Source organism: Apium graveolens, chromosome 7, assembly GCF_009905375.1.
Source record: "Apium graveolens cultivar Ventura chromosome 7, ASM990537v1, whole genome shotgun sequence".
NCBI classification, from domain to species: domain Eukaryota; kingdom Viridiplantae; phylum Streptophyta; class Magnoliopsida; order Apiales; family Apiaceae; genus Apium; species Apium graveolens.
In genome coordinates this window covers 134,829,583-134,855,682 of record NC_133653.1, presented here as the reverse complement: position 1 = coordinate 134,855,682, position 26,100 = coordinate 134,829,583, and the positions used below count along the sequence as shown (strand labels likewise).

Here is a 26,100-nt window from a genome sequence, read left to right as displayed (position 1 = left end):
TATTTCTAGAACTGTAATCTTAAAAGATCTTGGATTAATTGGGGTCATAGATGCTAAATATCTTCTGCTAGCATTTATTTATTGATTAAACAAGTTGTTTTTTATTGATGTTTCATTATGACGACCAAATCCTCTGACCCCGGATTTGGGGGCGTTACAGTAGCTTATGTATTAATAAGTTTAGTAGCACATTTCTACATATTGTAATGTCTTAGAGAACTAGATGTTGTAGAATGTTTTAAGTCATGTTGACTACTAGTTTGATATGTAAGATTGGTTGGCTAATTGTAAATATTAGATGCAATGTAATTTTGTATAAATGAAATGGAGTTAAATGCTATGAAGATAGTCTCAACGGATGTTCCATAAGGCATCAATGAATGATCAACTAAAGTTTCAACGGATGTTCAACCAGACTCTCAACATATGATCCAACATAGTTTCAACGGATCATCTAATTGAGTTTCAACTGATGAAAAAATTCAAAAGAGCAGTTGATAGTGACTTGACAGTCACATGCGTTAATTGTATGCAAATGGAATGTGGCAGCCTATCTACAGGTTTTAGAGAACAAAGAAGCATTTCCATTTCCATGCTAAACTGAAGATATTCAAAGATGCTGGATTAAGAAATGAAGGAGCATGAAATTAGACTAGAAACATTTTTGTCTTATTTGTTTGTCTTTTGCTCACGGACACTAGCGATTTGATTAACCCCATAATTAGCCAAAGTGTCCACCTTCATCGTTAAAGCCTTAAGTTGGGCAGCTATAGCAGTTGTTGCATCCAACTCCATAATTTCTTCTACTTTTCCCTGAGTCAGTCTCTGGGAAGGATTCTGGTATACATAAGCAGCCATCAGTTCAATCAATTCATAAGCTTCATCATAGCTCTTAGCCCATAAGGCTCCTCCTGATGCTGCATCGAGTATGGGTCTAGAAGTAGCACCCAATCCATTGTAGAAACAGTTTATAATCATCCAATCAGACATGCCATGGTGTGGGCACTTCCTTAGCATCTCCTTATATCGATCCCAAGCCTCACACTGAGATTCTCCAGTTTGCTGAGCAAACTGAGTAAGAGCATTCCTAATTGCAGTAGTCTTCGCCATAGGGAAGAATTTAGTAAGAAACTTTTGAGCCAGATCTTCCCAAGTGGTGATAGACCCTGGTGGTAGAGAATGTAACTAGCACTTTGCTTTGTCCCTTAGAGAGAATGGGAAGAGTCGCAGCTTGATAGCATTTTCAGTCACACCATTGAACTTGAAAGTGTCGCAGATCTCGATGAAATCCCTGATGTGCATGTTGGGGTCTTCAATAGGAGAACCCCTAAACTGAACTGAGTTCTGTATCATCTGAATTATGCTTGACTTGATCTCAAAAGCATTAGCCGAGATGGTTGGTCTGATGATGCTCGACTGAATGTCATTGATCTTAGGCCGAAAATAGTCCATTAAGGCCTTAGGATTTTCTGCTTGATCTCCCATTACTACTAAAGCTGGTTCCTTGACTTTCTCTTCTTCTTCAAACTTCTCTTCTTCTTACAAAACTTCCATGCGAACCACCACAACTTCTTCCTCGGCTTTATCCAGAGTTCTCTTACGAGATCGCGAATGCGTATGCATACACGCTCGCTAGCGTACCTGAAATAAGACAAGGAAATAGATAAGTAACAATGTCCGAGTCAATGAACTTTAACGATCACTGATGATAAACTCATAAACAAAAATTTAACACTGCAATCCCCGGCAACAGCGCCAAAAACTTGTGAGTCATTAAACACGCGCTAATAATACACGCAAGTATACGCTTTCGCAAGTAAAATAGAATTATTTCTAGTTCGTTCCCACATAGACTGACTTGGTTAACTAATTAGTTGTTCACTTATGCACCGATGATATGGTTATTAAACAATGCTAAAACGATAACAATTTGGGATTGTTTATAACTACGAATTAAACTAACAATTATAACTAAGAGAATAAGAATTATTGAGTTATATATATGACACACATGGGATTATAACTTCATTAAATACTTCATTCAATAGCCTTTTAGTTACTTAACCTTAGCATGTAATGGTGATGACACTAATCAGATAACACGAAACTGATAAAAGCCAACTTTCGTTGCACGAATACCATACTACCAGACATCCACAAAAGAGATAGAAGCTGAATAGACACCAATTATATTGAGACCCTATATGTCTATAGAATTTGACAACATAACGGTTTAAGCACAAGTTATCTATCTTGATTACATAGGGCAAGTACGATGGTTAAAATTACCCATGAATCATGCATAACAAATACATAAACCTATGCTAGCATGGCAAGTTCTAAATCCTTAAATTCACTTTCGCTTCATTAAAGATTAACACAATATCTTATAAGTTCGCGACGCTCATAAGAAGAATAAGCCCAACCAATACTAGGTTATCATACAATCACCACACACTAAGGCATCAAAACAAATCAACTAAAGATATCCATAAATAAATCCGCTAAAACCCCGCGATAACGATTAGCCCATAATCGGACTCATTATCAACGTGGGTTTCAATGAAAGCATGGTATAATAAATGTAGTATATATAATGAATAATAAAACAAAGTTAACACAAGAGTATAGGTTCAACAAAACAAGAAATGAGCATTCAAGATTACAACTCAAAACAAAGATTCACAAGAATAAACTAGATCGTCTTCGCCTTTGTTGAATTGTGCTATAGGTCTCTCGTCGTCTTCTCCTTAGCTCTGACATGTCTCTGGCTTGATATCCTCTAAAAATGAGCTTTAAAATTGTTTATATAGCAGCCCCATGCAAAGTAGAAGTCTCTCTCTCAAAAGCCAAGTAGACTCAGGATTCTTCTATCCCGACACGGCGCAACCACGCGCTTCATCAGCGCGGGCGCGCTGGGTTTCTGATGTTTGGGCGCGGGCGCGTGCTTTAACAGCGTGAGCGTGCTAGCTCTCTGACCCAAAAACTGACTTCTTCTTTTCTCCTTCTTGATTTGAGCCGGTCTTCAACTAGCTTTATTCCAACACCTTCCTGACACCAAATTAGCACCAAAACAATGCTAATTCACCTGATTACCTGGAGAATGCCTGAAAATGCAAAAACACTATAAAAACACATTAGAACACCAATAACTTGGGTACAAATACACCAATTCAAAGCTTTACGGAGCATAATAAATGTCATAAATGCCACTCAACACCTACCGGGCTCGCGACCTATCCTTCAGTGATCCAGACTCACCTCTACCACCCCAAGCGACCATACATGTTGATGTGCACGACTGGATAGTGGCTCAGCTTAATACTGAGATCACCACGGCCTCTTTCCGCGTAGTAGAGCTACGACAGGCGCTGACCTCCGAGAGAGCCATCAGGCTGGGATACCCAGGGGCCTTCAGAGCTGCCTCCCCGGTTATAGCTCACCGGGAGATCGATGGGATCGAGCTCCGTAGTAGTTGACACAGATTTGATGTTGGCGGGAGCGATGAAGTGGATGTGAGATCTCACGCGCAGCGACAGTTGTTAGGGCGAAAACACGCACTAATATTCACGCAAGTATACGCGTTCGCAAGTAATATAGAATACTTTCTAGTTCGTTCCCTCAGAGACTCAGACTAATTTATTGTCTAATTAAACTCACTCACCAATGTATGATTACTTCTCAATGTTAAGATAATAACACTTAAAATTGTTGATTAAATATTAACTATAATTAACTACTCAATTAACCACTTAACTAACACTTCAATTTATCAATAATAAAACACTCATGAGATCACAACTTCATTATTACTTCCTTCTATAGCCATTGTTATTACCTTTAGCATGTGACAGTGATGACATTAATCGAATAACACGAAACTGATAAAAGCCAACTTTCATTGTACTAATACCATTCTACCAAGCATCCACAATTAAGATAGAAGTTGAATAATCATCAATTATGTTGAGTTCCTATATGTCTACAGAAATTGACAACACAACGATTTAAGCACAAGTTATCCCTTTTGATTACATAGGGCAAATAAAACTGTTAGAGTTACCCACTAATCATGCACAATGTACATGAACCTATGCTAGCATGGCAAGTTCTAAATCTCAAGATCCACCGTCGCTTCACACGAGATTAACACCCTATCTTATATGTTCGTGACGCACATAAGACGAATACGCACAACCAATACTAGATATCATGCAATCATCACACACTAAAGTATTAAACAATTAACTAAAGAATTCCATAATAAATCCGTTGTAACCCCATGATCATGATTAGCCCATAATACAACTTATCGCCATCATGGGTTCATATGAAATCATGACAAACAACACAAGAAAATAATAACGACATTAATTATATTAAAACAGAGTACGTCACAAGAGTAAATAAGTCAAAGCAAGAAAACTAGCATCCAACGTTACAACGAAACAAGAATCACAAGAAAATATGTTTCCTCTTCGTTGCGGTGTGCTAAATCGGTCTTCTTCCTTATCTCCTTCGCTTCTTGCATAAAACACAATCTAAAACATAATCCCCTTAATACTCTCCTTAATAATCTCTATGAAAACGTCTCAAATCTACCTATATAATAGTCCCATAAAACTCAGATTACATAGAAGTTGGAAGCCACACAGAAGTAGAAGTCTAAAATAATTCAGCTTTTTCCCCCGACCTTGCGCGGCCGCTCAGCATATCTGCGCGGGCGCGCAGGCTGCTGCGCGGCCGCTCAGCATTGCTGCGCGGGTGCGCAGGACCCTACTGGAAAAATTCCAAGCTTGCTCCGTTTCTTCGCCGTAATCTGCCCATTCCTTTCCTCTCGCAATGGTGAACACATGCCAAGGCTTATTCTTGATGATTCCTCCCCCGAAATGCAACTATTACCCTGAAATGCATAAACACTAGAAAAACGCATCAAATACACAAAATACTTGATTTCAAGACACCAATTTAAGCCATTTTAAGACGTTCTAAGTGGTATAAAATGCCACTTATCACACCCCCAAACTTAAATCGATGCTTGTCCTCAAGCGTCACAGACTCAAAAATAAATAAAAATATGCATGAATGCAATCTATATGAAAATGCAACGATCCCCCTTACTATAATTAACCAACCAAATTGTTACCTCTCAACGAATGCAGTTAGACAACTAAAGATCAATAAACTCATGCAAACGGACATACAGCCAAAAACGTGGTGTGTGCAAATGCTTAACAAATATGCTTCGGAACTAGACCAATTACTATGACTAGACTATCTTCAAGGCAATCTTACGATTATACAAAGAATAAAAAATTCTAGGCACAAAGTGATATACAACACTACAAGAACTCTGGAGCTTACTACGGAATCGTGCTTTTTATTTACAACTCAAATGCTTATTTGACCGTGCAATGAGTGAGGTCCACAAAAGACTTATACAATGGTATCCATGTAACGAGCGTTAGGTTAGCGGATCCCAGACTCTAAAAGCCTTAGGTCACTAGGCACAAAGTCCCCTAAGAACTTAATAACTCGAATACCAAAGAGCCCACTCTTGATCAATTATGCAATTTATTTTTTTTTTATAACTTCTGAGCAAGTGCGTTTCGCTCCATCTTACTCAACCCTAGACTACTCGCAACATAAGCGAGCCGGCTACTAGCCATTTGACGCCTAGCCACAACTAGCAACAACTTCCATATTTTTTTCTCCAAAAATTTTTCTTTTTATGTTTTTATCACTAAGAACCTATAATCGAATTCTAAGCATAATAAATAGATTGACCTTGAAAACAACCAAATCATAACAACAATCTAGCCCTTACGCATTCTTTAAGACTTAGTGGACTTACAATTGTTTCTAGCATGCATATCAACCTACACAACTTAATATCACTTTAATGCTATCACTACACTCGCATCAATATCACAATTCAGTCGATAAATCATTGCAAAAGGGATCATAGTAAATGCATGAGCTACATGACATTCATAAAAAAACTATATGGCATAAATTATGCAACTATATGAACTAAACTATCATGAATATGCAACTAAATGACACACACACAATATTCCTTAACTACCACCCCCAAACTAAAAATCTTCACTGCCCTCAGTGAAAGTAGTAGAAAGAAACACAGGGTATACCTACTCGGAGTCATCATCATCATCACCCTCAGTGGGTGGAGTATCAGGCGGTGGGTATGCAGAGTCCTCACCAAAAACTGGCCACTGGATATCATGTCCAAGGCCTCGAAAAGCAGTCCCTAACGCAAGGGTGAGCTCCTGAGCAAACCTGCTCTGCGTCTCATACATGGCATCCATCCGCCGTGAAAGCCTCCTATACTGGGCATCACCCATCCCAGCACCCTCCTGAGCTCTCGACGAACCAGCCTCACCACGCCCTGGCCTAGCCATAGTAGCACCTCGTGCTGGACGCCCTCCTGGAAGACGATAACCTAGCCCATGCTCCTCAGGCTCACCACCGGTCCACTCCTGCATCCCATTCAGAGTGCCAGAATCTATCGGAGCTGCTGGTAACTGCAACTACTCATGAGCCGGCCAGTTCACTCTCACTGCTCGGCATAGCTTCGTAACCGTGGATGCATAAGGGATGTTCATATGCTTTGCTCCCCTCAAAAACTTCAGAATTCCTTGGTAGATAAACTCACCAAGGTCCACATAGTATTCCTCATTCATAATTCCCCACAACAGCTGTGCTCTCTCAACCGTGACCTCGTGCGCATGTGAAGAAGGCAAAATATTAGCACATATAAATGCATTCCATGCACGGGCATACCTGTTCATGGCGATCGCCGGAAAGTGACGATACTCATTATTGGCTGGACTGCGGTTCCAAACTGTGCCCGGTCGACAGAGAGTCGCACAAATCAAATCTAAGTCAAAATCCTCAGTAGTCTTTTCATTCCAGTTCTCCTCCTCGGGCTTCCTCTCTCGCTGTCCAATCACACGGCGAATCGCCGCAGGATGATAATCAACCGTCAGCCCACGGACTACAGAAAACCCATTCTTTTCAGCCTTCACGTTCGCGTAGAACTCGCGAACAACGCTCATCGCTACTGCTTCGGGTGACTCACAAAAAGCTATCCACCCCTTCTCTGCAATCATGGGCAACAACTTACCATCCCTCCCTGATGGTAAAAACCCCCTCTCCTTCAGAATTGGCTTCCCCAACAGCCTAGTGTACTCCTCCTCCGCAACTCTGTCAGTTAACCGAGGCCTTGCAGCAGTGCCCCTCGATGAATCAGCAGTAGGAACTGTGCTGCTGCTGTCAATAGTGCGTGCTCTCTTGGGTGCCATTGATTCGTGAATAGAAGTGTGTAAGAACTGATTTTTGATGTTTGTGAGAGGGTTTAAGTGTAGGAAGTTTTGTGGGAGATATGTAGGATAGGTGTATGTATATATAGGGTGTGGATTAGATTAGGGTTTGGGAATTAAGGGCTAAAATGATGGGATTGTGGGAACAATTCGTGGGTTTATGGGCTAAAACTATTTTTGTGTTTTTGTTTGTTTGTTTTTTTTTTCTGAACTGTAAAAAATTTTCTGGAACTCACCCCTGCGCGGCCGCTCAGCATTTCTGCGCGGGCGCGCAGCAAGCTGCGCGGCCGCTCAGCATAGCTGCGCGGGCGCGCAGAGGGTCTCTGGAATTTTTTTTTTCAGCCCCTGTTTTCTAATTTTTTTTTGTGTTTTTGGATAGGTTATTAACTTCTAAGGGTTCCTGCAACAACAATTCATGGGTTGCCTCCCACGTAGCGCTTCTTTTTCGTCATTAGCTTGACGTTCCGTACCTTTCTCAAGTAGTCAACAAAATGGCACTAACCACCTCTCGGTTTGCCATGTCCCCATAGTAGTGCTTCAACCGCTAACCGTTAACCTTGAATGCTTGGTCCGAATCATTCTCAAAAATTTCCACCGCTCCATGTGGAAACACAGTTTTGACAATAAAAGGTCCAGACCACCTTGATTTCAACTTCCCAGGAAAAAGTCGGAGCCGAGAGTTGAATAAAAGAACTTGTTGCCCTGGCACAAATAACTTAGGATGTAGCTTCCTATCGTGCCACCTCTTCACCTTTTCCTTATACATTTTGTTATTCTCATACGCTTGAAGTCGAAATTCATCAAGTTCATTAAGCTGAAGCATTCTTTTCTTACCAGCTGCATCTAAATCCAGGTTCAATTTCTTTAATGCCCAGTAGGCCTTATGCTCAAGCTCCGCTGGTAGATGACATCCCTTACCGTATACCAACTGAAACGGTGACATCCCTAGTGGAGTTTTTTATGCTGTTCTGTAAGCCCAAACAGCTTCATCGAGCTTTAAAGACCAATCCTTCCTTGACGGACAAACAACCTTCTCTAGAATGCTCTTTATCTCTCTGTTAGACACTTCCGCTTGACCATTTGTTTGCGGATGATAGGCAGTAGCTACTCGATGATTCACATTATAACGCTGCATCATAGAAGTGAACTTACGGTTGCAAAAATGCGATCCTTCATCACTTATGATTACCCGAGGTGTTCCAAACCTTGTGAAAATTTGCTTATGAAGAAAATTTAGCACTACCTTTGCATCATTTGTCGGTAAAGCTTTAACTTCGACCCATTTTGAGACATAATCGACTGCCAGCAAGATGTACTGATTATTGCAAGATGAGATAAAAGGCCCCATGAAATCGATTCCCCACACATCAAAGACCTCGACTTCAAGCATCACATTTAATGGCATCTCATCCTTCCTTGACAAATTTCCCACTCTTTGGCAACGATCACACCTTAAAACAAACTGATGAGCATCCTTGAACAAAGTAGGCCAGAAAAAACCTGCTTGCAGAATACGAGCTGCCGTCTTCTCACCTCCATAGTGTCCACCATAAACCGTGGAATGGCAGTCTCGTAATATCCCCTCCATCTCCCAGAACGGGATACATCTCCTGATGATCTGGTCAGCTCCCTGTCTAAACAAATATGGTTCATCCCACATATACCACTTCACCTCATGCAGAAACTTCTTCTTTTGAGCGGATGTCAAATCAAGAGGCATTATATTGCTGACGAGATAGTTTACAATATCTGCAAACCATGGTTCTTCCTCCTGAATTGCAAACAACTGCTCATCCGGAAAAGATTCATTGATTAACGTCCTATCTTGTGAAGTAGAATCGGGATTCTCCAACCTAGAGAGATGGTCGGCTACTTGATTCTCAGTACCTTTTCTATCTTTGATCTCTAACTCAAATTCCTGAAGTAAAAGCACCCAATGAATGAGTCTCGGCTTCGAATCCTTCTTAGAAACCAGATAGCGAATAGCTGCATGATCAGTGAATACTGTTACTTTCGTACCAAGCAGATAAGATCGAAATTTCTCAAAGCCAAAGACTATAGCCAAAAGCTCCTTCTCAGTAGTGGTGTAGTTCAATTGGGCACCATTTAAAGTCTTACTCGCATAGTAGACCACATGGAAGAGATTTTTCTTGCGCTGTCCCAGAACTGCACCTACCGCATAATCACTCGCATCACACATCATCTCAAATGGTTATGTCCAATCTGGTGCTGTAATAACTGGTGCAGTGATCAAACTCTTCTTGAGAGTCTCGAATGCTGCCAAACATTCATCATCAAATTTGAAAGGCACATCTTTCTCAAGCAAATTGCACAACGGCTTAGATATCTTTGAAAAGTCCTTGATGAATCGCCGATAAAAACCCGCATGACCAAGAAAACTACGGATTCCTTTCACAGAATTGGGTGGGGGAAGATTTTCAATGACTCCCACCTTGGCCTTGTCCACCTCCAGACCCTTGCTAGAGACCTTATGCCCAAGGATAATGCCTTCACGCACAATAAAATGACATTTCTCCCAATTAAGCACCAAATTAGTTTCCACGAATCTTTTGAGTACGGCGCGCAGATTATTCAAATATTCATCATATGAGTGTCCAAAGACGGAGAAGTCATCCATGAACACTTCGACGTTATTTCCAATCATGTCAGAGAATATAGCCATCATACATCTCTGAAAGGTGGCCGGGGCGCCACATAACCCAAACGAAACTCTACGAAAAGCAAATGTGCCAAATGGACAAGTGAAGGTAGTCTTTTCCTGATCCTCTGGTGCAATACAAATCTGATTATACCCGGAATAACCATCCAGAAGACAAAAATACTCATGACCCGCTAATCTGTCAAGCATTTGATCAATAAATGGAAGGGGGAAGTGATCCTTCCTTGTGGCTTTGTTCAATTTTCTATAATCCATGCATACTCTCCATCCTGTAACTGTTCGAGTAGGGATGAGCTCATTCTTTTCATTTGCGACCACAGTGATACCTCCCTTCTTAGGTACACATTGTACGGGGCTCACCCACGAGCTGTCAGAAATAGGATAAATGATGCCTGCATCTAGCCATTTCAGAATTTCTTTCTTCACCACCTCCTTCATGATGGGATTCAGTCTTCGTTGCTGTTCCACAGTTGGCTTACTACCTTCCTCTAGCAGAATTTTATGCATACAATATGAAGGACTGATCCCCTTGATGTCTGCTATGGTCCATCCTATAGCCGATTTGAATTCTCTCAAAATCCTTAATAGCTTGTCTTCCTCACTACCTGAAAGGTCAGCTGAAATAATAACAGGTAACGTAGATGAATCACCTAAAAAAGCATACCTCAAGTGTTCAGGTAATGGTTTGAGCTCCAAGGTAGGTGCTTCCTCTATTGATGGTTTGAGCTTCCCTTCAGCGTTCTTGAGGTCAGAAGTACCAAGAGATTCAAATGGTATGTCCAGCTTTCGCTTCCAGGGAGAAGCGTTCATATATTATAATTGCTCGTTGTTATCTTCATCATCACTGTCAAATTCCCCCACTAAGGCCTTTTCCAATGCATCAAACATTAGCATGTGCTCGAGTTCTGAAGTAACCGCGGAATCAATCACATCCACTTTTAAGCACTCCTCATCTTCTGTAGGGAATTTCATTGCCTTGAATACGTTGAAGGTCACATCCTGATCTTGGACCCGCATAGTAAGTTCCCCTTTTTGCACATCTATCAAGGTACGGCCAGTAGCCAAGAAAGGCCTCCCCAAGATTATGGGAATCTTCTTATCTTCCTCAAAATCCAGAATAACAAAATCTGCTGGAAAGAAGAGCTTATCCACCTTGACGAGCACATCCTCAACTATGCCCCTTGGGTAAGTAATGGAACGGTCCGCCAATTGTAGCGACATGTATGTGGGTTTTGGATCAGGCAGATCCAGCTTTTTAAAGATCGACAACGGCATCAGATTAATGCTTGCTCCCAAATCACAAAGGCACTTGTCAAAAGTTAGATTGCCAATGGTGCAAGGAATGGTGAAGCTTCCAGGATCTTTCAGTTTTGGTGGTAACTTTTGTTGCAGAACAGCGCTGCATTCTTCCGTGAGAGCAACGGTTTCAAGGTCATCCAGTTTCACCTTCCTTGAAAGAATAGTCTTCATAAACTTCGCATAACTAGGCATTTGTTCCAGAGCCTCAGCGAAAGGTATATTGATGTGAAGTTTCTTGAACACCTCCAGAAACTTCCCGAACTGTCTATCCAGCTTTTGTTGCTGCAATCTCTTAGGAAAAGGTGGTGGAGGATAGAGCTGTTTCTCCCCTGTATTAGCCTCAGGCAGAGTGTGTTCAACAGTAGTCTTCCTTGGTTCCGCCGCTTTCTCCTTTTTCTTAGATTCTTCATCTCTAACTTCAGCTTCGACTTCTTTTGCCTTTTCAGCATCAGCTACTTTTCCAGACCTTAAGGTAATAGCCTTGACTTGCTCTTTAGCTTCCTTCCTGCCTGGTACTTCCGTGTCACTGGGAAGAGTGCCAGGTTGACGATTGAGCACTGCATTGGCTAATTGACCAATTTGATTTTCCAAGGTCTTGATAGAAACCGCCTGACTCTTGCACAACAGCTTAAGTTCCTCAAAATCAGCACTAGTAGGTGCAGCTGCACTTCCCTGTTGAGGATATGATTGCCTTGTAGCATACTGCTGTGGTTGCTGGAATCCAGGTGGGTTAAACTGTTTACTCACTCCTTGCTGATATGGTGGCTGAATAGCATTCTGATTATTCCCCCAGCTGAAATTTGGATGATTTCTGTTATTAGGATGATAGGTCGCTGGCACAGGCTGCTGTTGTCGCTGATAATTATTCACATACTGAACAGATTCGTTGACAAGAGAACACTGATCCGTAGCATGAGAACCTGCACAAAGCTCACAAACCATAGCTATTTGATTAACTCCATACGTAGCCAGAGAATCAACCTTCATTGATAGCGCTTGGAGCTGGGCTGTAATAGCGGTGGCTGTATCAACTTCCAGAATACCTGCGACCTTGCCTGACGTCATCCTCTGAGTTGGGTTTTGATGCTCATTTGCAGCCATCGTCTCTATAAGATTATACGCCTCAGTATAGCTTTTAGCCCATAAGGCTCCTCCAGCTGCTGCATCGAGCATGGGCCGAGATTGGGCCCCCAAACCATTATAAAAACCAGTGATCACCATCCAATCCGGCATTCCATGATGTGGACATTTTCTTAACATTTCCTTGTAGCGTTCCCAAGCCTCGCACATAGATTCTGTAGGTTGCTGCGCAAACTGAGTAAGAGCACTCCTCATAGCAGCAGTCTTTGCCATTGGATAAAACTTTACCAGAAACTTTTGTGCAAGATCTTGCCACGTAGTGATGGACCCAGCTGGTTCAGAATGTAACCAGTCTTTAGCCTTATCCCTCAGTGAGAATGGGAAAAGCCTCAACTTGATAGCCTCATCAGTCACGCCATTATACTTAAAAGTGCTGCAGATCTCGACAAAATTCCTTATGTGCATGTTGGGATCTTCAGTTGCCGCTCCTCCAAAAGAAACAGAATTCTGCACCATCTGAATAGTGCCCAGCTTGATTTCAAAGGTGTTAGCTTGAATAGCCGGATGAAGGATGCTTGACTGAATGTCATCAATTTTAGGCCGAGAAAAATCCATAAGAGCTGGATCAGCTTGAACAATACGATCTCCCATGTTTACTGGTTCTTTCTGCTCAGTTCCTGAATCCGAATCCTCAAAATCTAACTTCTCCGGAATATCAAGAACTTCGTCTGTCTCCTCAGCTGTATCTAAAGTCCTCTTGCGAGCACGAGAACGAGTTTGTATAAACGCTTGCTAAAGTACCTGAAACACAACCGAAAAGAGTAAGTAACTACTACGTCCTAATCACTGAGTCCTAATGACCAATGATGGTAAGTACATAAACTAAACAAATACGCCGAGTCCCCGGCAGCGGCGCCAAAAACTTGTTAGGGCGAAAACACGCACTAATATTCACGCAAGTATACGCGTTCGCAAGTAATATAGAATACTTTCTAGTTCGTTCCCTCAGAGACTCAGACTAATTTATTGTCTAATTAAACTCACTCACCAATGTATGATTACTTCTCAATGTTAAGATAATAACACTTAAAATTGTTGATTAAATATTAACTATAATTAACTACTCAATTAACCACTTAACTAACACTTCAATTTATCAATAATAAAACACTCATGAGATCACAACTTCATTATTACTTCCTTCTATAGCCATTGTTATTACCTTTAGCATGTGACAGTAATGACATTAATCGAATAACACGAAACTGATAAAAGCCAACTTTCATTGTACTAATACCATTCTACCAAGCATCCACAATTAAGATAGAAGTTGAATAGTCATCAATTATGTTGAGTTCCTATATGTCTACAGAAATTGACAACACAACGATTTAAGCACAAGTTATCCCTTTTGATTACATAGGGCAAATAAAACTGTTAGAGTTACCCACTAATCATGCACAACGTACATGAACCTATGCTAGCATGGCAAGTTCTAAATCTCAAGATCCACCGTCGCTTCACACGAGATTAACACCCTATCTTATATGTTCGCGACGCACATAAGACGAATACGCACAACCAATACTAGATATCATGCAATCATCACACACTAAAGTATTAAACAATTAACTAAAGAATTCCATAATAAATCCGTTGTAACCCCATGATCATGATTAGCCCATAATAGAACTTATCGCCATCATGGGTTCATATGAAATCATGACAAACAACACAAGAAAATAATAACTATACTAATTATATTAAAACAGAGTACTTCACAAGAGTAAATAAGTCAAAGCAAGAAAACTAGCATCCAACGTTACAACGAAACAAGAATCACAAGAAAATATGCTTCCTCTTCGTTGCGGTGTGCTAAATCGGTCTTCTTCCTTATCTCCTTCGCTTCTTGCGTAAAACACAATCTAAAACATAATCCCCTTAATACTCTCCTTAATAATCTCTATGAAAACGTCTCAAATCTACCTATATAATAGTCCCATAAAACTCAGATTACATAGAAGTTGGAAGCCACACAGAAGTAGAAGTCTAAAATAATTCAGCTTTTTCCCCCGACCTTGCGCGGCCGCTCAGCATATCTGCGCGGGCGTGCAGGCTGCTGCGCGGCCGCTCAGCATTGCTGCGCGGGCGTGCAGGACCCTACTGGAAAAATTCCAAGCTTGCTCCGTTTCTTCGCCGTAATCTGCCCATTCCTTTCCTCTCGCAATGGTGAACACATGCCAAGGCTTATTCTTGATGATTCCTCCCCCGAAATGCAACTATTACCCTGAAATGCATAAACACTAGAAAAACGCATCAAATACACAAAATACTTGATTTCAAGACACCAATTTAAGCCATTTTAAGACGTTCTAAGTGGTATAAAATGCCACTTATCAACAGTGACTAAGAGGCCAGTGGCTACTGATGGACCTTAGGGAGGGCTGGGTGATTAGTCACCAATTTTGTAGGATAGCTAGTAGTAGATAGCATTCTTAGCCCTTCAGGGTGCCTCGGTATATGTATTTGTACTTCAGCAGTTAGGATGATGTAGTGATGTATTGTATTCAAAACTATGTATAGATTTGGTTGGTGTTTGGTTTCCAAGATGTATTCTGGGAGACCCTATGATATATATCTAGCAGTTTTTAAATTGTCTACCATATTATCGCACTTGATAAACGTATGCTAGATAATTATTAACATGCTTTATTGAAAATAAGAATTTTTCAAAGCGAGAGTTTTATTAATTGCTCTTATTCTTGATTTATAGAGAATATTCTTTACCATGGGAAAATTATCTTTTAAAATTATTTCACTCACAAATCACAAAAGTGATCTCATAAAATTTCTAAAAATTGAAGTTATTTTATGGTACAACTTTTGTAATTTTCAAAATTTTATTTTATTTTATATAAGTAATTCTTTGAAAATAGTTGTTTAGTAATTAACAATTTACATGAATACCTTTGCATGCAAATACCCACCAATTCAACTTGAAGGGCTAAAAAGACAATTCATACCCTACTAACTCTCTTTTATCCACCAAAAGACCAAACTAACCTTGCATGCATTTTTGCTTAGCTTTTGGAGAAAGGCACTCTTGTAAATTCTAAACTCCACTCACATTTAGTCAAAGCAAAACCATAAAACAAGCACAAGTTGTCATGATCATTTCATTTTTCACTCCACACTCCACCCTCACCTCACTCTCTCCTCTCTCTCTCTTCTCTTCCCTCTCGGCTAAACCCATTCCCCCATCCTTTTCCATTTTTTCTTCAACAAATCATTGCCATTCTAGTGTAATTTCACTACTCATTAATATAAAATATACTTTCCAAGAAGTTCCATGCTTAGGAGATGAAGTTTAATGCTTGCATGTCTTGTTTTTATATGATCTCCAAGGAGAAACTCTTAATTCATATGGATTAAAGAGTTCTCCATGATAAGCTCATTACTAGTTGCATCCTCCCAAAAGGATGTGACTATTGAAAAAAGCTCTCAACCAAGAGCACAGGCCAAAAGGGTAAGGGACACAAACTCACCCCAAACTTACACTAGAAAGAAGAAATCAAAGACCCTTGGGGATGCACAGGGTTCATACACTGTGCAAACTGGTGCTAAAGACACAGTCACTGCACCTTCTCAAAGTCAGGTTGATGTGGCTCCAATAAATGTGGAGTCACAGCCAAAATCTTTAATAATAGAAGCACCTGAAACACCAAATTCTCCCACACACTCCTTGGATGTTGACATGATAAACACATCACTTCCAAATCCTCCATCTTTAACTCTCTCGGAGAAGCCAAAAATCCAAGCAAGTGAGCATCATCGTCTAGATGATTTGTTGGCTCACTTGCCATTTCTTTGTAAAACTGTTGAGACAACTGTGCCAAAATTCTCATCAATCTGCACAGAGTCCACAATAGTTTCCACTCCAAACTCATTCATTTCTACTCACTCGATGGATATTATTCATCCATCGAGTAGTGATTGTATCCCGACGGATATGCTTAACAGCAGTTATCCATCGGATAGTCAAACTGCTAACCCGGCAGATATTCCTTATCTATCAAGTGTCTCTGCACAGCTTCAAATTTCATCAATTATTACAAGTGTAGAAGACTTAGTGGTAGTGCAATCACTCCTAGGATTGAGGGAAGGGAGTGAAATGAGTGAGAGTCTGGGTTGCTCCCAGGAAAAAGGAGAGGAAAAGAGTGAACAAATACAATCCATTTCTTCAGGATTGGCAAAAGGTGAGGAGTCCCACCTTAGATGGTGAAGGTGAGGGTGTGAGGGTGGGGAGCCAAGGTGAGACCTTGATGCAACAAAAGAGAGATCAAGAGAGAAATGCAGGTACAAGAGTGATAAGGAAGGAAACCATTGCAAGTGAGTCAATGAATGTCAATGATGCAGAAAGGGAAAGGCTATTTCAGCAAGAATATCAAGCTGTTATAGATTCTATTTCCCTGAATGCTGAGACATTTACTCACCCTATGACAGCTTACCAAACTCTAGTTGTACAGGGCAATGAGGAGGCTGAAAGATTGCTGAACTTGGTGCATACTACACAATCCTTACAAAGAGCAAATGATGCAATCACTGCTATGCCTTCCAACATTGGCAGTGATTTTGAACTGGATGAAGCTTCTTTTGGGGATGCTGATGGGGATGAAGAGGAAGACAACATGGACATAGGGGAAATGCAGTTGTTCCTTCCTGGATGCTTACAAAAGAATATTCCTACTCACATCTCCAAACAACTCTATTCAAGCTAATTCATGACACCCAAGCAGCCATTCAGGCATCTTCCAATGCTAGCACAAAGAAGCTACTCACAGAACATCTTGAACCACTCCAGCTGCATAAAATTCAAGCCCTCCAACAAAGTCAGAGTGTGGATGCAATCAAGCAGGAAATTTCTGAATTCAAGCAAGATGTTATAGAAAGGATGGATGCTAGACTCCCTGCAACCACCATGACAGAAATTGCTCAAAAGCTAAGGAAGGAGGCTGATCTTAATAGGAAAGTTGAGGCCATTGACTTAAGACTGCCTGCTGTAGAGAAGTCAATGGCCAAGATACTCACCAATCAAGAAGCTCAGACTACACTTCTTCAACAGTTGGTGGTTGTTCAACTCCCTCCCACACAACTTGATGATAACAAAAAGGGGGAGAAAGGCTCAAGTGAGGGGGAGAAGCAGCTTAACATTCAAGTTAGCCCAGTAATTGTTCCCACAATTACTTTTACTAAGCCACCAATTAAGGACAACATTGATCTGATAAATGAAGCAACAACCACATTGAGAGCAGCTGAAAAGAAACAGTTAAGCCCAATCAACTGGGACAAAATTGATGAGGATATACAAAAGAGGTTTGGGTTAGTAAAGAAGCCAGAAAAATCAACCATTCATCACTCTCAAGTCAGGCGAATCTCTATGAATGAAATGAGCAAGAATAATCTGGAAAGAGGACAGCCATCCTGCATCAAATCTCCAAAGGCTAAGCTAATTTTGAAGCCAAAGGTGAACTATCCAAAGTCTTCACTAAAGAACCCCTTGGACACAGTGTATGAGACACCAAAGCCTGATGAAAAGAAGCTGTTGGCCAGGTCTATAGCATTCTACAAGGATCCAGCTGATTCAGCATTGAAAAGAAGAATTGCTAAAGTTTTTTGGGAATGGTAAGGAAATTTGTGTAGTGGCTGGACACCCTCAATTTGTTGAAGCAAAGTGAAAAGAAAAGGCAAGATTGAAGCAAGAAAAGAAGCAAGCTGATCTAGATGCTAAAAAGGTCAAACAAAAGAAGGAGCAAGCTGTTATCCTGGCCAAGTTGCAAGCTGTGAAACCCACACAACAAATTTCCGAATAACCATCTAAAATTGTTGAATCTCAAGATCATGTAATGCAAAATGAACCTCCATAGTTAAAGAAGCCAAGGTACAAGCAAAGAATCAAGAGAAAATTGGATTTCAGTGATGAGGAGATGGAAGGATACTTTCCCAAAAAGTCTATCTCTATAACAACACAAACATCCATGCCCTCTGTGGCACATGAAGAATTCAAGATAGATCCATCCAAGAATTTCCATGGTGAACCTATCATTCCAAAGGATAAACCAATAGACTGGTATAGTCTGCCAATACCTGAACTCAATCTAACTCACTTCATGAAGCCAAAGAAGACAAAGACCAGAGTAGTCAAAAAAGTGAAGCCCTCAACTCTCAGATCCAAGTTCCTAACCAAAGCTCAAACCAAAGTCAACAAGGGAGACATCATGTTCATCTGTGACATCAAGGAATTCTCAGATTTAAACCTCTATCTAGATGAACTGGAAGAAGTTAAAGGGATTGATGCTTACATGAATCTACCTGAAAGGTTAGTATTCAAGTACAAGGGAGGAAAAGAGATACAGTGGCCACTTCACAGGATCCTTCAAGAAAGCCAATATGTGCTGATAAAGGTTTATTCATCCTTCAAGAAGAACTTTGGATTAAATGTTACAGCTAGAAGACTTATTCTAAAGAAGATTGAAGAACTGAGGAGTATTAGAGCCAAAGATGCACTCCCAAATACTCTAACTATTTCTTGCACAGGGAGTAGAGTGCATCTAACGCCCTACTGGCTGATGGAATTCATGGATGATAAAGGAGTTAGAAGATTCTTCAGATTAGAAGACCAATTGAGCATCTCTAGCAATGAGACTCTTTTGGAAATGCAAGAAATGCTAAATCTCTCAGAATCTGATGAACTGGAATTCCACATACAGCTCCAAAATTAGATAGAAAAAAATAACAGAAAGCTTGGAAAGAGATCCAGATCTTCAAGGAAATAGATTAATCTGCTCAGGCTAGAGGAGCATCTTGAAAATGACTGTGAGTAAATCTTTGTACATTTTGTTAATTGAAGTAACTTACAGTTTTATCTACCTCCATTTAAATTTGTATTTTTAGGGTGTTTTATTATCATCAAGTTTCTCTTAGTTTATGGCTACAATTCTAGTAGACATAAATTGGGGGATATTGTTGTGAATATGTTGTAAGCTTAATGACTTCATTAATAAAACACCTTAGTAGATTTAACTTAGTAAAAAATGTAGCACTCGACGGATAAAGAATATAGTCCCGACGGATGACTCAATATAGTCCTGACGGATGATGATTTGTTATCCATCGAGTGAGTAGCTTGTGTAATAATAAGTCATGAAGCACATTTCTGCAAACACCTTTGTTTAGATTCTATAGTAGCATAAAAGTCATGTTGACTTTAATTAGATATGCAGAATAGGTTGATTAATTGTACATAGATGATGTCTTGTAATTCTGCATAAATGAAATGAAGTCAAGTGCCAAATAGCTACCCGACGGATAAACAACAATGCTACTCGACGGATGATCAACAAGGCAACCCGACGGATAATCATGTACCCAACGAATAATCAATTCAAACATCTGTTGACAGTGACAACACAGTCACATGCGTCGAGTGTATTCAAAAGGAATGTGGAAGCCTATTCAACTGGGTTTTTTTTAGAACAAAGAAGCATTGCCATTTCCATGCTATTATGGAGATATTCAAAGATGTTGGAATAGAGTAGTGAAGCAGCATAATATTAGACTTGATAGGTTTTGTTTTATTATCTTATCTTATTACTGTGTAATCTTGGTGATATATAAACCAAGAGTAGCAATAAGAATAACAACAAGACTAAGCAATACATTTTCTTTGTGAAATAATTGTAAGCTGTATCCTTAGTATTTCTCTGTAAGTTTAGTTGTTTTTATTGTTGACAGAAGCTGTGAACTATTCAAGCTTCACAGGGTTCTCTTGATATATATATATATATATATATATATCTGGTGGATACATTCAAATCCACCAGAAAGTTTTAAAGACTTGTGTTTTTATTACTTTGTGTTTTGATTTAACTAACTCTTATTCCGCACTTAGCAAATCAAACACACACACACACACATATATATATATATTATTAAGATAGAACATTTTGTAATTCAGAAAAAGGTTCAAGAATTCCATTCAACCCCCTTCTGTAATTCTTGTTGCATTGTTAGGGACTAACAAGTATCAGCTAATCCATATGTTAATCCGTCATAGAGAAATAAAATCAATTTCTCCTTTAGATTATCCTTATCATGAGCATCTATCACAATTTGAGCAGACAACACTTTGTCAATGTGCTTTTTTTTATTTGTTCATATGGTTTGTTTGTCAACATAAAAGGATCTCTTAGAGTAACTTCTACTCCTGTTTGTATCTTCTCTTCATCAGAACCTAATCCAGCTTTATCTCTAGGTTGCTTGGATCTTAACCCAAATATTGCGAGTTGATTCATCATAAGATTGGATTTTGGTTCAACTGGAGTAGCTTTCTTCCATAACAGCTTCTTCTTATAAGCAATTGTCATATTTTCCAAATTAACTTGATTAGAATTTTCTGTTTCTTCTGTAGCTTGCTGTTCTTCATCCTGAACAACTTGAGTAGTGTCAGAGGTTGTTTTAGATTCTTCAATTATCTTTCTTCTCTTCAGAATTTTAACAGTTTCATCATCTATCAAATCATCATCATGCATTGTAGTTTGATAGACTGGAATGGAAGAACTTATCTTTTTCTCAATCTTTAAAGGTTCACTAACCTTTTCTTTTCCTTTTGACTTAGGATCAATCTCAGTTTGTGATCTAGTCTTGAAATTTGAAGTCTCAGAATTTGATTTTTCCCTGATCATAATGCCTTTTTCCTTAGGCCTTGGAGGTTTCTTTGCATCAGAAGCTTTAGACTTAAGATTTGTCTTCTCAGCTGCAAATCTAGCTTCTTCCTCTTTGAGAGTTTCCAAATCCATTCCTGGATTTTGTTTCAGAAATAATCTTCTAGTTATCTCCTCATCAAGTGTCTGGATTTTAGGATTTTTGTAATAAACAGTAGTCTGCTTCCCTTTTAGCTTTCATAGTTTGTAAAAACTACTCAGAGACTTTAGATCCTGACTGAATCAGAATATCAAAACTTGACATCAGACTTTGCTTATCAGAACTTGACTTTAGACTTTTAGCATTCACAGCATCAGAACTTGACTTGTTATGAGTAGAAGATTTTCCTTGAACTTTTCCTTGACCTCTGCTCTTATTAGAGTTTCCCTGGTCATCACCTTTATCATCCTTCTTCTTCAGTATTTGAGTAGGTGAGCATTTGGACTTAACTACCTTCTCCCCCTTTTTGGCATCATCAGGAAGTAAGAGAGAAAGAAGAAGTTCAATTGAATATTGGATTTCTTCCAATTGAGCTTTCTGAGAAACTTGGTTAGCCAGGACCTCATCAATTTGGGCCTGTTGCTTCTCTTGAATCTTCTCAATGGCTTCAACTTTCTCAAGAGTAGGTCTAATATATATGTTCTTGTCAAGCTTGATCTGTAGATCTAGTTTATCAACATGTTCCTTTAGTGTAACGCCCCAAATCTGGGGTTAAGATTTGGTGTCACGAAACAATCTTTACATAAAATAAAAGAATATTCAATTAACCCCTTTTATCCGGATCGTTTACAGGTTATGGTATGAAACAAGAATCTAATCTTCCACTATTTACAACTAAAATACGAACGTAAATACCTTCGAACCACTGCTCTTATCATAATCTTCTAACTTCTTCAACCTCTCGCAGCAGAAATTTTTCTAACTTCTGTTGTCTATCAAAGCTATTCGCTTCTATCCTTATCTGTTTCTGGCAGAAATAAGAATTGACAAATCAAGAGTGAGCCAAAAATGCCCAGTAAGTATATATTTTAAGTTTCAAACATTAATATCAAAAGAAAACTTTCGGACAAAATCTTAAAACCAATTTGATTTGCATTACTATAAATCACATAGGGAATAACGACATTTTTGTAAGAGTTTCAGAGATCGCTTGTTTTCAAAATAGCTTCTGGTAACATTTCATACTTGAGAAACAAAAGCAATAACTATTCATAAAATGATGTTCAAGAAATTCCTAACTATTCAGTATCCATCATTATCGACTAAGTTGCCATGGACTTAGCCTGCTAAACCAGCCTGACAAGGACGGGTTGAATAATTAAGAAAATCTCAATTCATTCAAGATTCTAACTATCACTGAGCAACTAATGCTGCAGCAACAATCTGAACCTCGAATTTATTTAGAAACATTGAAATTTTCCGAAACTGAGTACTAAAAAAGAATAACTTTAATCCATAATCCTATTTTTTTCGAGAAGGAATGCCATTAATGGCGATCAACAATAAATTAGACTGGACACTAGTTCACACTTATACCCTGCTGATCAGTCAGGATACAGTGTAGATCTATACCTACCTGTATAGATCCAGTAGGGTGCCCAGGCACTACGGCCCATCTCAAGGCACCGATTATGTTTCGGTCCTTAGGATTAAGTAAAACTTAATCCCCAAAGTATCACTATCCAGCCCGTAGAGTGTTTTGATGTCAAATCATTTTGAAGTCAAAACTTCCCAATTCAGGGTTCGCAAATAACCCAAAAGAATGGGTATCTGCTCAAGAGAGCAATCGAATTATAGAATCAAGAATAAAAGAACATGCATAATCAGAGTAATTGCAGCAAAATGTAAAATATTTAACTATTCTGAACTTAGAATAGGAGCGAATAAATATTTGCAGTATTTAAAAGAAAATTCAAGAATACTTGCAGTATTAAAAAGAAAGTTCGGGAATACGTGCAGTATTTAAAAGAAAATCCAGAATACTTGCCTCAATAAGCTTTAACCGCTATTGACTTTGGTTCAACTTTGATCGTTCGTCTTTATCGTCAAACTACTATCCTATTCTGGATACGATCCCAACATTCAGACCCTTCAGTTGTTGATCTCGACTTCTAATCACTAGATCATTTCTAGTCCGATGTCAAATCTCGGGTCTTCCGTCTAAAACCTACAGGGTTGAAATACCCTAATTCAGATAACCGCTTAAGGTTAACATCAAATCATTATCCTATTCTACCCATACGATTTCATAACCGAATTTATATTTATATGTATTATCGAAATACACATAGCAATTATGGTTCACATCTTCGAAACTCGGTTCGGTATTTAATTTTGGAAAATATGTATATTTGTCATTTTGAAAAAAATAGGGTAATCGATTATTCACAAAATATCTTGTTACGTCACGCAAATCGGTTTTATAAAGTTCAATTATATCCTCGTTTGACGTTTCCGATAATTACAGGTTACGTTTTCGTATTTTCGGAATTAATTTCCCCCGAAAATCGGGCAGCGTTTCCTCTATTTATCGGCCTGCCCGTCGAATCATTTCGACGTCAAATTCACAACACAACAACAACCAATAATCGCAATCATCCAATTCACAACCAATTACCAATTCCAACCACCGATATGAATTTAATTACTAACAATCATTTATTATTATTCATTTTTCGTCGAAATTTATTTCACAAACTAATTTTAATTTTTATTTATTTATAATTTTGGACTCAGATTAAAATCATCACGGTCCACCGTCGGCTCACCGATGCTCATCGCCGACGGCGGTAAAATTCGCGGGTTCCCGATAATTCGGGTCTCCTACACAAATTCCACCAATTACCCGTATTAATTTTCTGCATAAAAAATGTTATTATTATTATTATTTTCATTATCCATTTATAATCAATTTATTACAGCAGAAAATTAATGAAAAATTAATAAAACAAAATCCCACAAAACAGCCGAACCAAAGTAGTCAAATACGGAACAGCACGCGCGTATGCGCAACACCAAACCACTGGCCGCCTCACCGGAGAAGTCCGGCGGCAACCGGAACAAAGAAAGAAAACGCAGGCAGCATAAACAGGGAACGAACAGGGCACACACGCCGCACGTGTACACCAACAAAGCCGCCACCACCTCGCCAGAACCCGACAAAGGGCGGCGGCACCGATCATGACATCATACACACACAACCATACACTGAAACACGCACACACACACATATAACACACACACACACTCACACGTATATAATATATATATATACATATGTAAGCAATCAGCAAAATCAAGCCAGCATCGCCGGAAACGAACCAGAAAAAAAATGGTGCGGCGGCCAGAAACCCAACACCGACGAAGAAGAAGAAATAGAGAAAGAAGAAAATCGAGAGAGAAGGGAGGGAGAGATGACAGAGAGTGAGAGAGATTGAGGAGAGATCGAGAGAGATTTGGGAGAGGTTAGAGAGAGATAACAGAGAGATGAGAGATTGAGTGACAGAGATAGAGGCGGTGGAGTGGTTGTGTGTGGTTTTTTTTTATTCTCCTTTTATTATATTTTTATTTTTTTCTTTCGTTGAAATCCTGGTTCGAACCGCAATTAACGACCCGTAAATAAATAATCTACGAGTAATAATAATTCAAAATTTATCCGAACCTATTTAAAAATTCTCGAGATAATTAAAATTAATCATCATAAAAAAAAGTTTGTGATTTTAAAAATTATTTTTGAAACGCGCATTTGACCTGTATTTTACAGTTTTAATGAATACACGAGCGACTAAATAAAAGCCAGAATATTTTCGAAATAATTTTAAAATTCTTAAAATATTCAAAACTTAATAAAATAAAATTTCCATGATTTTTGAGATAATCTGGAATTTAATACGGATTTTACAAGTAAATGAAATCAGAAAATCATTTAAAGATAATTAATGAATAAAATATTGATTTCTAAATTTTATAAACTTCTAAAAATAATAAATAAAATTATAAAATAACAAAAATAATTTTAGGAGCAATTTTAGCATTTATGAGAATAAGTATTCAATAAAAATCATTTTACAATGAATTAAATTCATACAGCTCAATGATTAATTATAAAATTAACCTTTGCAAACTGTAGTTCTCCTAATCATGTGATAGACAATTGCCCTGAAATTGAACAAGTCAATGCCATCTTTCAACCTAGAGTTAGGAATGATCCATATGCACCCACATACAATCCTGATTGGAAGAATCACCAAAATTTCTCATGGAACCAAGGTCAATACAATCAGCATAATCAAAATTCTCAACCATCTTTCAAAAGCCCAATGTAGGTCCATACCCAGCTCAAAATCCCAATTCATATTCTCCTCAAAATCTTGGTCATTATCCTAACTCAATCCCCTTAAATCCCCCTGGTTTTAGTGAATCTGATAAGAAATTGAATTCCATTGAAAAAAGTATGGATGCTTTACTTAAATCTCAACAATCTTTCATGCAAGCTATGACCCAAGATTGGAAGTTGCTAAATTCAAACACACAAGCCATATCTAAGCTAGTGGTTCAAGTTAGTTAATTGGAAAACACAATCAGTGAGAGAGAAAAAAATCGTGTCCCTAGTCAACCCGAGGTTAATCCTAAATTTCATCAAAACCAAAAGTCTCATGAAAATATGAACTTTGTCATCTCTCTAATATCTGGTAATCAATTCAACAATCATGCTGGTGTAATACTCAACAGGAAGATAAGATAACATCTTAACCAAATCCTCTACTCTTGAATCCTAGTCTTCCACAATCTTAAAATCCTGAAACTTCTCAATATAATAAATCATCACCATCCAAAGAACCAACTTCAAAACCAAAATTTGATGTGTCTAGTGAAAAAGTCTTTAATCCCAAAGCCCCGTATCCTCAAATATTTATCTCAAACAAACAATCTGCTCAG

The 26,100-nt window shown here is 38.9% G+C and overlaps 2 non-coding genes across 2 annotated transcripts; both read left to right on the top strand.

Moving 5' to 3' along the window:
* Positions 1-988: 988 nt before the first annotated feature.
* LOC141676300 (small nucleolar RNA R71) lies at positions 989-1,095 on the top strand. The gene has a single exon (XR_012556898.1). It is a non-coding gene; the product is annotated as a small nucleolar RNA R71 (small nucleolar RNA).
* Positions 1,096-12,553: 11,458 nt separating this feature from the next.
* Positions 12,554-12,660, top strand: LOC141675535 (small nucleolar RNA R71). The gene has a single exon (XR_012556183.1). It is a non-coding gene; the product is annotated as a small nucleolar RNA R71 (small nucleolar RNA).
* Positions 12,661-26,100: the final 13,440 nt, after the last annotated feature.